Source organism: Anoplopoma fimbria, chromosome 9 (assembly GCF_027596085.1).
Source record: "Anoplopoma fimbria isolate UVic2021 breed Golden Eagle Sablefish chromosome 9, Afim_UVic_2022, whole genome shotgun sequence".
Taxonomy (NCBI): domain Eukaryota; kingdom Metazoa; phylum Chordata; class Actinopteri; order Perciformes; family Anoplopomatidae; genus Anoplopoma; species Anoplopoma fimbria.
Window position 1 is genome coordinate 1249536 of NC_072457.1, and position 13050 is coordinate 1262585.

At 40.8% G+C, this 13050-nt stretch overlaps 1 non-coding gene across 1 annotated transcript; it reads right to left on the reverse strand.

Moving 5' to 3' along the window:
• Positions 1-2898: 2898 nt before the first annotated feature.
• On the reverse strand, positions 2899-2971 carry trnar-ccg (transfer RNA arginine (anticodon CCG)). The gene has a single exon. It is a non-coding gene; the product is annotated as a tRNA-Arg (tRNA).
• Between the last annotated feature and the right edge of the window lie 10079 nt (positions 2972-13050).

Sequence of the window (13050 nt, forward strand, 5' to 3'; positions counted from 1 at the left end):
TTTGACTGGAAGTGAATATAAAAATACAGCAGGACACGTCTTCATGCTAGCAGCTAAATGAGCTGAATGCTAAGTACAGTGTCATAACATGTTCGACACTGATGTTCCAGTCTGGACCGTGGTGGAGGACAGACCGACTGATAATGCCATCCATGGAGTCAAACCGCTGTGGTGGCTAAACACGACGGCGATGGTCACAGTGGACGAGAACATTACCGACATCTCTTCCTCTTGTGGAGACAAACACAACTGCAGCCGAGGATTCATCCTTTGGCATCTGATGTCATGAGATTCAGTTTGTTCCTCTAACACAGGCTGATTTACAGAATGTAAGGGGTTATTTTGGAGGCCAATGAATCACTGGGTTTTCATCATCAACAACAATAAGGTTCTCAGGGGGATTGGGAGCAGGTGTCAGAGTCTGGCATCCCTCCCTTTGGCTGGAAGCTCAGTCACTGTGATTTATAAATGAAGCTGGAGCAGAGAACGTCTGTTATCTATCCATCCATCTATCCATCCTTCCATCCATCCATCATCCATCCATCCACCCGTCTGTCCATCCGTCCATCCATCCATCAATCAATCATCCATCTATACATCCATCTCCTTTGAGTCTCATTACCTTCCCCTCTATCCGCTCAGCTTTTCCACTCTGGAAATGAGCCCTGCTCCTCGGGAGATATTTCAATATTTGAAACTTCCATTTTCAGTGTGATTGGTATTTTATTAGGCTGTTAACCGTGATGACAATTCAGCTCAATGGGGCATAACGACAGTGGTCAAACTGGCCTCTGGGGGCCCACAGGAACCATCCATCATAGCAGTGACATTTACAGCAATGCTCAATGTTAATAAACGACCTTTACCATTTTCTGTGCATGTTTTAAAGGGGAGCTTTCTCATGTTTTCTTTGTCGAAGCGACTAACAGGATTTTTGAAAATGGTCCAGTATTGAAGTAGAACTCTGCAGACGGCATCCGCTAAACTGGCCGCATTTGGGGCAACTCTTCAGCATCGATGTACGTTCACTAGAAGGGCACGCTTCTGCCACTGCCAGGCTCAGATTGTTATTATAAGTGTCTGACAACATCATGGAGAGAACCCTACAGAGAAATAAACCTTCCAGACTGTTTGTTACTGTGTTTAACCAAGTCTCCATTAAGGTGAAGTCTCGTTCTGAAATCTCGCGGCATATCCCAGGATTTTCTCATCCAGCATTTGTAGCTTTACCTACCGAAACATTTGTAGATATCGCACGTCATCATGAACCAGACTGCAAAAGCCAAATAATAAACAGAAAGGTAAAGAAAAAGGCTTTCTTTCTTTGTTGGGTTATTTCCATAATGTTGTCAGACACTTAAAATGATGAAAACAAGCTCTTTTGGAGGAGTTGCCTGTTAAATTGCAGCCCTGCTGTCTGCCATTTCCCTCAATACTAAACACATAATAGACACAATGACATTGTTTGATAAAGCAGGTTGATAAATACAGATTTAAAATCACCCTATATAGGATGTTTTGACTCATTTTTACATTTTGATTCAAAAACAGCAGAAACGTTTCTTAAACATTCAACGGATTTGTTAAATGCTGTTTTGGAAGTCTCCAATGTAAACTAAATCACAGGATTTCTAGGTCTTTCAGTTCAAATAGCTGTCAAGCTCTTCCTTTTGGGCGCCATTAGGGGGCGCCATTGAACACAAATAGCAAGTGTGCATTATTGGATGAATGAGATAAAGATAACTCAGCAGCTCTGGAAGCTGAGACCGTATCTTATCCATCAGACCACTAGGCCACCGATTGTGACAAACAACAAAAAAGGGACATTTAGATGATAGAAATTCAAGATGCCACATGACTGTCTAATGTTGAGTCTGCAAATGTAATCCAGGCTGCTGATTTGAACAAAGAATAGAACAGTGTTTTTCATCTATGATTCAGTTGTTGGTGCCTCCTTCAGGGTCGAACAAACTGAGTTAAAGTTGGAGCACCAAACCCCAGAGGTCTTAAAATGAAGGTTCTTTTAACGAAAAATATGATGCTTTAGTTTCCCCGGGAGGTGAAAGGAATGGGTGCAGTATCTCGGCTCGTTTTCCTGCATAATGAACTGTTTCCCACTCACAGTGCAGAGACGGAAGAAGAATGTATGATCGAGTAAAGAAGACGGCCTGCAGCTCCCGTTCCCTCTCCATCTACAGTCAGTTAATCAACCATGTGGTCAAACAATTCAGCAAAACCATTGTTCAGCATATTTATCAGTTAAATAAATGAGTTCAGTCCAAAAGAAGAGGAGCGGTGACCAGAGCAGAGAGTCAGGAGGAAAAGGCCGGCAGACTTGGCGTGGGATGTTGATTAAATAATGGACGTCGGCCATCTTGCTGCTCTTATGTTCTGCTTTTCCAATGAAAACAGTAAAGAGGACAGATGGAGCTGATTAAAGTCCAGCCAAACAGTAGAACGGCTTCATGGATGCTTGGTCTTTACTGGAATCTGAGTCTACACTGACCACATTATTACGTCAGGTATGAACAAACATACCAACGGCAAGATTGAACCAACAGCATCCATGTGACAACTGTAAAATGTGTGAAACAAGACAAAAACTCAAATGCTGCAGGGATTTTCACATTGGATTTCACTTTATTTCATTGTTGTCAAGGGTTACAACTGTTAACGCCCTCTGGATCGACAGGGTAGGTATCAAAAGGAGGATAATTGTGGAATCGCAAATGTCAACATTGTTTAGCATTTCTGGTGAAATGGTAATTCTTCAGATGATAGGAATTAAACAGAAATGGTGAGGTGACATCCAGATCAGGGAAATCTGGATTTCTTAGGGTGACCACAACCATTTGTCTGCATTATTGTGTAACCTTAAATGTACATTTTTAAGCATTTCGACCCAGGTGGGACTCGAACCCACAATCCCCAGCTTCGGAGGCTGATGCCTTGTCCATTAGGCCACTGGGTCTGTGATATCATGTGCTGTTGCAGCTTCTTCTTGTGCAGCTCTGATGAGGTCGGACATCACATCCAACTTTTTAATATTTTGCACATAAGACACACACACAGCAGTTGATTGTTAATTGGATTCAAAGGTGCGTTTCCTTCCTTATCAAACATTTGCAAAGCCAATTATTTTAACATTTTTAAACCTGCATTGTTTACGTCCATGTTCACTTTGCTAGCTGGCGTCTCCTTTGTTGACACGCTGCCTCTTCTCTCTGCCATCACATGAGGATTAGTGTGATAGTGTGAAACCGTTGGCTCGACAGTGTATCACGTCATCTGCGTATGAGAGCGCCCTCTTGCACGTGCACCTTTAATGCCTCACTCAGTTATATCAGTTTCAACTTTCTTTCCTGTTAATTTGAAATACACATTATACCGGCAATCGTTCAACTCTTTCTCATGTCAGTACCTTGAACCATGTGGGATGACATAAAGTTTGAATTGACGACCTCTTGAGCTGCAGTCATTTGCTTTTCTGAGCTATACTCAAACTTCTTTCCTCACAAAGCTTGTCAAATTGGCCCGTTTGGATTTGAGGAAGATCCTGTTTTGTTATGCTGTTACGTTGCTGCGTTACGTTGCTGCGTTACGTTGCTGCGTTACGTTGCTGCGTTACGTTGTTGTTGGGTTACGTTGTTGTTGGGTTACGTTGTTGTTGGGTTACGTTGCTGCGTTACGTTGCTGCGTTACGTTGCTGCGTTACGTTGTTGTTGTTGTTGTTACGTTGTTGTTGGGTTACGTTTGTTGTTGGTTAAGTTGTTGTTGTTGCGTTAATGTTGCGTTGTTGTTACGTTGTTGCGTTACGTTAAGTTGTTGCGTTACGTTGTTGTTGTTGCGTAACGTTGTTGCGTTACGTTGTTGTTGCGTAACGTTGTTGCGTTACGTTGTTGTTGTTGTTGTTGCGTTGCTGCGTTACGTTGCTTGTTGTTGCGTTACGTTGTTGTTGGGTTACGTTGTTGTTGGGTTACGTTGTTGTTGCCTTAAGTTGTTGCGTTAAGTTGTTGTTGTTGTTGCGTTACAATGTTGCGTTGCGTTGTTGCGTTACGTTGTTGCGTTGTTGTTGCGTTACGTTGTTGTTGTTTGCGTTGCGTTGTTGCGTTACGTTGTTGCGTTACGTTGTTGCTTGCGTAACGTTGTTGAGTAACGTTGTTGCGTTACGTTGTTGCGTTATGTTGTTGCGTTACGTTGTTGTTGTTGTTGTTGCGTAACGTTGTTGCGTAACGTTGTTGCGTTACGTTGTTGTTGCGTAACGTTGTTGCGTAACGTTGTTGCGTTACGTTGTTGTTGCGTAACGTTGTTGCGTAACGTTGTTGAGTAACGTTGTTGCGTTACGTTGTTGAGTAACGTTGTTGCGTAACGTTGTTGAGTAACGTTGTTGAGTAACGTTGTTGAGTAACGTTGTTGCGTAACGTTGTTGCGTAACGTTGTTATGTTGTTAAACTCTGATCTCTTTGTAACCTTGGACAGGGTTACTGGGTTGTTAGTTAAAGTGTGAAATGTGACTGGATATTAACTATATAACTTCATATCTGCAGTGAGAGCCTCTCATACTGACCTCCTCCTCCAAAGAAGTCATCATGACTTCAGATTCAAGTATTTAGGCCAAGTATGAAAACGCCCTAAGAATGTATTAAAGTATTTCAAAATTCCAAACAGCCTCTCTGACCTCTAAACATCGATCGAGTGTTCTCACCACGAAATAAAACAATCTACACAATGGCAACATTTCACTTTTAACAGCTGGTCAAAGGTTGCACCAACACATTTCAGTGCTTCAGGGGAAATCTGACATCTTAATCATCTGTTTGAATAAATAAACATTCACAGAAGTTATGAGGGAAATTTCACTCGATCAGTGTGTGTAAAGCTTATATATCTATAAATCTGTTCATAAACGTGTTAGAGGTCAACACATAACCACACAATAGGTTCTGCTCCGTCTTTGTAATAACACTGTAGGTATAGATAAGGCTTGTGTGTGTGTGTGTGTGTGTGTGTGTGTGTGTGTGTGTGTGTGTGTGTGTGTGTGTGTGTGTGTGTGGTTTTAACTTTGTCCACTTCAACATGAATTCCACTTCCTCTCCATCCAGTTTATTTACTTCCTGTCCTCAGAGCGGCTGGATTAAAACGTCTTCACTGAACCGTGAACGCTGGCCGAGCCGCGGAGTAACAGAGTCCTCACACACCATCGGATTTACAAACCAATTCTTCACCGTTATGGAACAACAGAGTTCATGTCATGGATGAAGGCCGAGATGCACCGAGTTTATCATCGTAGCAACAACAGGAGCGTGACGGGAAGCTGCTGATTCATCTTGACAAAAGGCCAAAAGCTGGTCAGAACGAGGCACCAGCTGGAAATGGAATCTTATTTTCTTTATCAAGTTCAACATTGAGTTTTTTTTAAGAACAGGAGAATAGAAAAAGAGAGTATTCGTATTTAAAAAAAAGGCAGTTTTTTTGTTTCTCTCCATCGCTCCCCTGGGCTCCTTCTCCCTCTCGTTCCTTGCAGCAATGGGTTAAACAGCTGAAGGCCGTGTTTTCATTGTGGTCTGCATTTATCTTGGGAGTAGTGGTTAGACTGGGAGAGTGGCAGGACGTGGGAGGAGGGTGAGAGTGAGCAGAGGTCCTGCAGGAAACACTGAAAAGAAAGACTAAAGACAGACCAGAGAAAGAAAGAGAGAAACTCTGAAGCTCATCTGCTACAGGCCATTCACAGTTTATCCATAAATACTGAGATGAAGTCCTGGACCATTACATTACATATTACATATAGAAGGTTTCTTCCATCAATCATTCTGAAAGCTAAACAACATACTCCAAAATAATGTCATTTTAACAAAGTTTTGATTTTACAACTGTTGTTTTGTTGGCATTCAAAAACTGCAGTTCCCATAAGGCTTTGACAGAGAGTCAATGGCTAAATAGGGATTTGTAGTTTAACTACACAGCCTTTGTTGTAGCTTAAAACTACACATCAGGGCTGAGAGACCACATGGAGACCCGTTGTGTCAAGAAGGATTTAGAATCAGACATACAAGGAATATGACTTGGTGCATTATGCAGTATGAAGACATAATTAAAAATAAAAATGTGAAGACTTATAAGAGTATGATAAACTAACAAACATTTGGACTTTGTTGAATATAGGTCTGTTATTAACTCTCCAGAGAGACTGAAGAAAGAAATCCTGAAGGTTTAACCCACTGAGCAACTGAAAATGAAGATTGTTCAGTTATCTCCAAGAAACTACATTTATATACATTAATATTCAACAGCAAATGCTATTAAAGGAAATGTAACAACGCCCGCTTTACGTTTTCTATCAACATGGTGAGAAAGCTTTAATCAAAGTATCTGTAGAATCACAAACATTTCAGTTAAAAGTGTATTTGTTTCACCCCAAAATATCCAACAATCAATACAATATCAACAGTATGGTCGATGAATGCAGCGCTTAAATCACTCTAAAAACAGTAATATTTACAGAGAATTTCTAGGGTTCAGACAGACATGAAAAACAATCCAGAAAGTTTATAAATTCAGACGTCAAAACTGATTTTACAAATCTGGAAAGTCGTCATGGAGGTCTTTTTTATCCTTCAATGCATGAAAAATACGATGTCCTTCATATAAAGTAACATGTGCTTGAATGTATGTGATTGAAAAAACAAAGCCCTCGCTTAATTAGCACTACAGTCAGTCTGAAGAGCTGAATAAGAGATTCAGACTTCAGCTCTCAGAGCGTTTTTAAGAACAATGCACTGATGAGCTTCTTTGGTTCGATCTCAGCTTTTTTCAGCATTTTTCACGTAATAACCTCCAATTATAAAGTGACCAACTTCAGGACCCGTAGGTTGAATCTACACTTCTTTGGCGTCCAACAGATGAAAAACAAAAAGCCACAGTTCTCATAATTACTTTCAGGTACCGTCTTTCGAGGAAACCCTTTACGACATTTCCAGCCTTGAAGTGCAGACTTTGAAGGAGGAAGCCGAGCTCTGAAATGAGCCACAGCTTGTGTATGAAGGTCTGGATTAATGGTCATCAGGTGTGTCTCGTTCTCCTGCTGTGACGCCCAGGGCTCCACTCTGACTGCTGATTGGATCCTTGTCCTGCTGGACATGAGGCTATTTAATTAGGATTTACATTTGTTTTAACAAAGAAAGACAAAAGGGAGATTAAAAAGAGAGAGAAAGAGGAAAATATGTTTTAGTAATGTTTACATCAGTAGAACAAAAGAGTGAGTGTAAAGAGGGAAAGCGAGCTGCAGCAGAGAGAACAGTGAAAACAGAAAAGAGCCACACACATCCAACCAAATACATAACCAAAACTTGTGTATGAAAAATCACAGTAAATCTCACACGGATGAGTCATCACGAAAGAGCATAATGCAGTTATTTTGAAAGGAGAGAAATGTGAGGGTGGTTCATGGACACATTCTGTTCTGTTTACATTAAGGGAAGCAGTTTGTGTGAAACAAGAGAACCAAAGCAAAAAGGAAGAGAAGGGAGAGAAACCTCACTGTTAACACACATTCACTTTCTCTTTATTGTAACTTAAACTGTAACTTTAATCAAACGATGAAGAGCTGCAGTTTACCTCCATAAATAGGTAGGAAGCAGAGGAAGAGAAGGAAAGGTTTTCTTTGACATTCAGGGAAAGAAAAAAATCACTCAAATGAATTCTCATCAGGATCGGGACATTTTTAAAAGGCATAGAATAGGATTAAATTTATGAATACATTCCAAAAGCCTCTGAGGATAAACAGATTTTGCGCAGAGTAAAATGGACAAGAAAAAATGATGAATATTTCCAGTGTTGACTCTTTTTATAGGTAAGCTGTTATAGTTGATGAATGATAATAGTGTCCATATTTAATGCTTTTATCCAATGCAGCAGGCTGTTCATGAAGTCCTACCAGACCTCACCGGAGAGATAAGTTGCTGTTTTCAACTTGCAGAAGACTAGAGGTTTGAAAGCTCATAAATAGTTGCACTTTGTCTCCTGTGTGTTTCTGCAGACAGATCCAACAAAACCAACAGTTAGGTTTAGACAACAAAACCAACAGTTAGGTTTAGACAACAAAACCAACAGTTAGGTTTAGACAACAAAATCCCAGCATAAAACCACAACGTGGTGCTGAGCAACAGTTTGCTGGTTTAAAGTCCTGTTTGTTGGACTCATCCACTTCCCATCTTGTCCACTATCTTTTTGGATATTATTAAATACGGCACATGCTCTGACTGTTGCTTAGTAACGTTGATGCATTTAATAGGGAAAGATCACTGTATGTAAATAATCTATGATTAATCAGCCAAAGCACTTTTTTTTTAACTTTCTACTCTGGTGATTGAAGGACAGACTTTGTGTTATAATAAATGTAAGTTGTGCACTACAATGTCGTCCAATCAATCCTGCCTGGGCTGAATTACAGAGAAAAGAGGTGCAAAGAAAAAACATATTGTACTATTTTTTGAAATCTTCCTCCTGAACACCTTACATCCTTAAAATTAGGCTCGCTAGAAGATTATTTTTTGAAGTCTTTGTGTAACACACACGCTCAATAAAATGATGTGTGTGCATCTAAGGATGTATGTGTGTCACACATGTGTAATCTGTAATTAGCTTTCAGTTCATAGAGGTTGCTCTCACACATAAAGAGAGCAGGAGAGACGTTGAAAAGAGACAAAGAGACAGACTGCAGTAACACACACACACACACACACACACACACACACACACACACACACACACACACACACACACACACACACACACACACACACACACACACACACACACACACACACACACACACACTCTGCTAACTCCCCCGGTCTCTCCCACCATCTGTCTCTTTTTCCTCCCATGTCGAGTTTCCACAGATGCGACCCTGAAGGTGTCACACAGAGCGGGAAAGAAAAGCTGTGACAGAGAGACAGAACAAAAGACAGAGTGACAGAGAGAAAGAGAGACGGGCGATAATAACAGTTTTATCATTTAAAGCAGGAAAGTACCAGATGGATTGTGAACGCTTTGATAAGTGGAGCAGCTTGGAGGATCGCACGCTCTGAAATATAACAGTAGTTACAGTGAATATTACTTCTTGTAGCTCACAGGTGTTAAAGAAAAAACACAACGTCTCTTCATACAACAGTTCTTATGACAGCTTAGGTGTAAGTTTTCGTGAGTTTTCCAACGAAATTCCTGCAACAATTATGTCAGTTTTTGCTTGTCACGTACAAAACAGTCTTTTCAAAATAATTTCTGTCTTCACAGGAAGCTTCTTGGTTAGGTTTAAGAAAAGATCGTCGTTTGGGTTCAAATAACGACAGCACTACCGTTACTGAACTATGCACGTTAGGTGAGAAATAAATCAAATATACGCTGTATGTAAGAAGTGGACGTAGTCATCGTGGCATCATCCATCGGTTTGTAGATGATGTCATGAAGCTTTGAGTTCGGAGATTTCGCCATCTTTGATTAAGACTGTAGCCTAGACTGTATGTTTTTTTGCAACCAATAAACAGAAGTGACCATATATGGAGTGAGGAGGAGTGACGTAGAGACGCCGTATACGTCTCTGGTGTGGACCTGTCAATCAGTGTGTAGCCCCGCCCTAAAGCATCCCCTGCTTTATGGTCTGTTTGACTGTAAATGGAGCATCATTTACTAAATGAACATCATGCTGTATTGAAGAAGACTTGAAACTAGAGATTGAGACCATAAACTCATGTTTACAATGTTTACTGAGGGAATAAATCAAGAGAGAAGTAGAGTCATTTTCTCATAGACTTCTATACAACCAGAGGAGTCGCCCCCTGCTGGACAGGAGAGACATCGCCTTCACTCAGCAGAACCCGAGGTTGCCGCTTGGGAACAACAGCGGTCTACTGAATGAAAGATCACTGTTTGTTGGACTCATACACCCCTCATCCTGCAGGTCCTGTGGGGCCTTTTTACGGCCTTCATATTTCCTCGTTGATGATAACGTCAATAACTTGCAAAATAATTTTGTGGGATGTCTACGAGTACAGGAGAGATGGTTTGAATTTCATATCTAGAGAGTAAGAGCAAACTCGAGTGAGAACTTGAGTGAGTTTTATAAGTGGGAATGAATAAAAACATAAGATCTTTATTGCATGCACTACTCTGTCTTCTTTTGAAGAGGATCCTCTATGATGTCTGACGTCTGGATTTCCTTCAGATCAGTAACATTTCAGCTCAGTTAAACTCAACTTTGACTCTGTTTTCTTCTTCTTCTTGTTTGCCACTCTGGGAGCTCCTCCTCTAATCACCCAGCAGACGTGGAGCAGAGGTAGCGTTCATTAAGAGTCGGGTTTCTCATCATCTGTTTGAACTTGTTTCCAAGATTCCCTGTCTTTTTATCTGTCTTCCTCTCCACCAAGTCCTGAGGGAAACATTTATGTTGAGCTGCTACATTTTAAAGCTTGTTCTCTGAAAACAGACACTTTTATTAAAAATATCAGTGTTCTTTTTTCACTTTGAGCAACTCCTTTCACAAACATGTTGCCATTTGATCCACTGTGGGTATAAAGAGGAACTTTGCGGACATGTGGATTAACTTGCAACATATGGAGACCAAAAAAAAAAAGCCTGTTGATTGCAGATGAAATGCAGAGTATTTTGTGTCAAACAGACATCCTCCGCTCAGGAAGTCTAAAGTTAAAACCAGCTTTGAAGTTTGGAAGGTTGCTGGTTCAACTTTTAAGACAGCTGGCGAAATAATCAGAGCAAAATGAAGTGAACGCTGAGTTCTCATTTTTCTGATGTTTTGGTCTCTGTTGAATCATCTTCAGAAGAGTCGTGACATTCAGCAGAGCTTCTGGAGTTCAGAGTTTTCTGACTTTTAAGATGCATTTGAACCCCAGAGGTGATGCTACTATTTATGGGATAAATTTTGTTTTAACAAATCAAACTGTTTTTTGCACTTTGTTTTGTTAATTTATCTAAATTTCATGGATTGAAGTTTTCTCTTTGGGTGAATATGTGTGATGTTTTATGTCTTTACTGTTTCCAGTTTGGCAAAAATCAAGAACTGATCTTTTGGAATACAGAAGGAATTTTAATGAGGGTTGCATGCAGTGATTAGTTTGGCAGGGTACCCAGGATGTCTCTTTCCTAAGCAACATTTTCCAGCTCTTCCTGATGAACCCGGAGGTGTCCCAGACCGGACCAGATACATAATCCCTCCAGTGTGTTCGAGATCGACCCAGGACCTCTTACTTGTTGGACTACCCAGTAAACCTCGAGAGGAAGGCGTCCAGGAGGCTCCTGATCAGATGTTGGACCACGCTCTACTCCGAGCTCTTCTCTGCACCAGGCTCCTTCTTTTATGCTTTTAACATGCACTAATACGGTGTCACAGTTCAACTATTGAATACATTTAGGCCATTATCTCTAAAAAGGTTGGAAATGACAAAGATCATTTGTGCTAATTTGGATGTGTTTCTTCATCTTTCAAGCTTTGTTTGGACATTTCGTCTTCAAATATGGAAACACAAGCTCGCTGCACTCTCTTTGTCTTCATCCTGCATTCTGTCTCTTCACCTCGGTGGCAGCTGGTTGGCTGACTGCTCACCAGCAGGCCGACAGGAAACAGAACATGCAGAACAGAGCGGGAACGTCTGGGTGATGGATCGCTGGAAGAGAGAGAGAGAGAGAGAGAGAGACACTAAGATATCATTAACCAGAAATATACTGGTGGGAAGAGGAGAAAAGGCATGTTGCTGTTTCTAAACTACAGTAGAACAGAAAGAGAGATGGTGATGAAGATGATTGACGAGGGTTGGGTACGGATCACATTTGAACAGATACAGATACCAGTTCCTGTATTTTAATACTATCATCCAAAAGTGAAATATGACGCATTATTCTTTGTAGTTATAGCTACGAAAGCTGGATGAGATCAGCCTGAATGTTGAAATAAGTCCAAGTCAGTCGACCTGGGTCCAACTAAAGTGTCAGGTCAGCTAAGACGAGTCCATGTCAGGCTTTAAGTCGTCCAATAGAAGTCGCAGTCAAGTCTTAAGTCAATTGAAGTACAAGTAAAATCCAGAGCCAGTTCTCAAAACACAAGTCGTTCAAGACAACTAAGGTCCTTCAGAGCAAACCTCCAGCCAAATATCAACTCCAACCACACAGTCAAGTCTCAAATCCTTTCACAGTTATAAGTTCAGGATTAACATTCTGGAGGAGTCAGGTTTGGTTTAAAACCTAAAGTGAAGTCAAAGCTTCCTGTGTTAAAGCTGCATTCTCTCTCCTGTCCACCAGGGGGCGACTCCTCTGGTTGTATAGAAGTCTATGAGAAAATGACTCTACTTCTCTCTTGATTTATTCCCTCAGTAAACATTGTAAACATGAGTTTATGGTCTCAATCTCTAGTTTCAAGTCTTCTTCAATACAGCATGATGTTCATTTAGTAAATGATGCTCCATTTAGAGTCAAACAGACCATAAAGCAGGGGATGCTTTAGGGCGGGGCTACACACTGATTGACAGGTCGACACCAGAGACGTATACGGCGTCTCTACGTCACTCCTCCTCAGTCCATATATGGTTGTGACCATCTACTGAGGTACACTACAGGAAGTAACAGAGGCAGTGTGTTTGGTGAAGTGCAGCTGGTTTTATGAGAAAGCCGGGGGGGGGGGGTATAATTATCTTTGTTGCAGTTTGACTTCACACAAGTGGGAATCCCCCCTATAGTTGATCTTACACTCTTTTCTTATTTTTGATGTTTCCTTCAGCCTAACTTACATTTCCCAGATTGCCTCTCAACAAACCTCTGAGAGTTGTTGAGGAAAGTTTTTTCCACGTCACCTTATATCACCTTGAACAGGTAAACCAGCCTTTTGTTTTATGCACGTGTTATTGAATACAAACACACATGTAGGTGGAGTCATTAAAGTGAATAAATAATAATAATTATTTAAGCTACAATGCAGAGTGATCTACTGATGCTCGTAAGGAAACTGCCTGCTCCCATAGAATGTATATAAGAAGTGAAAAAGTT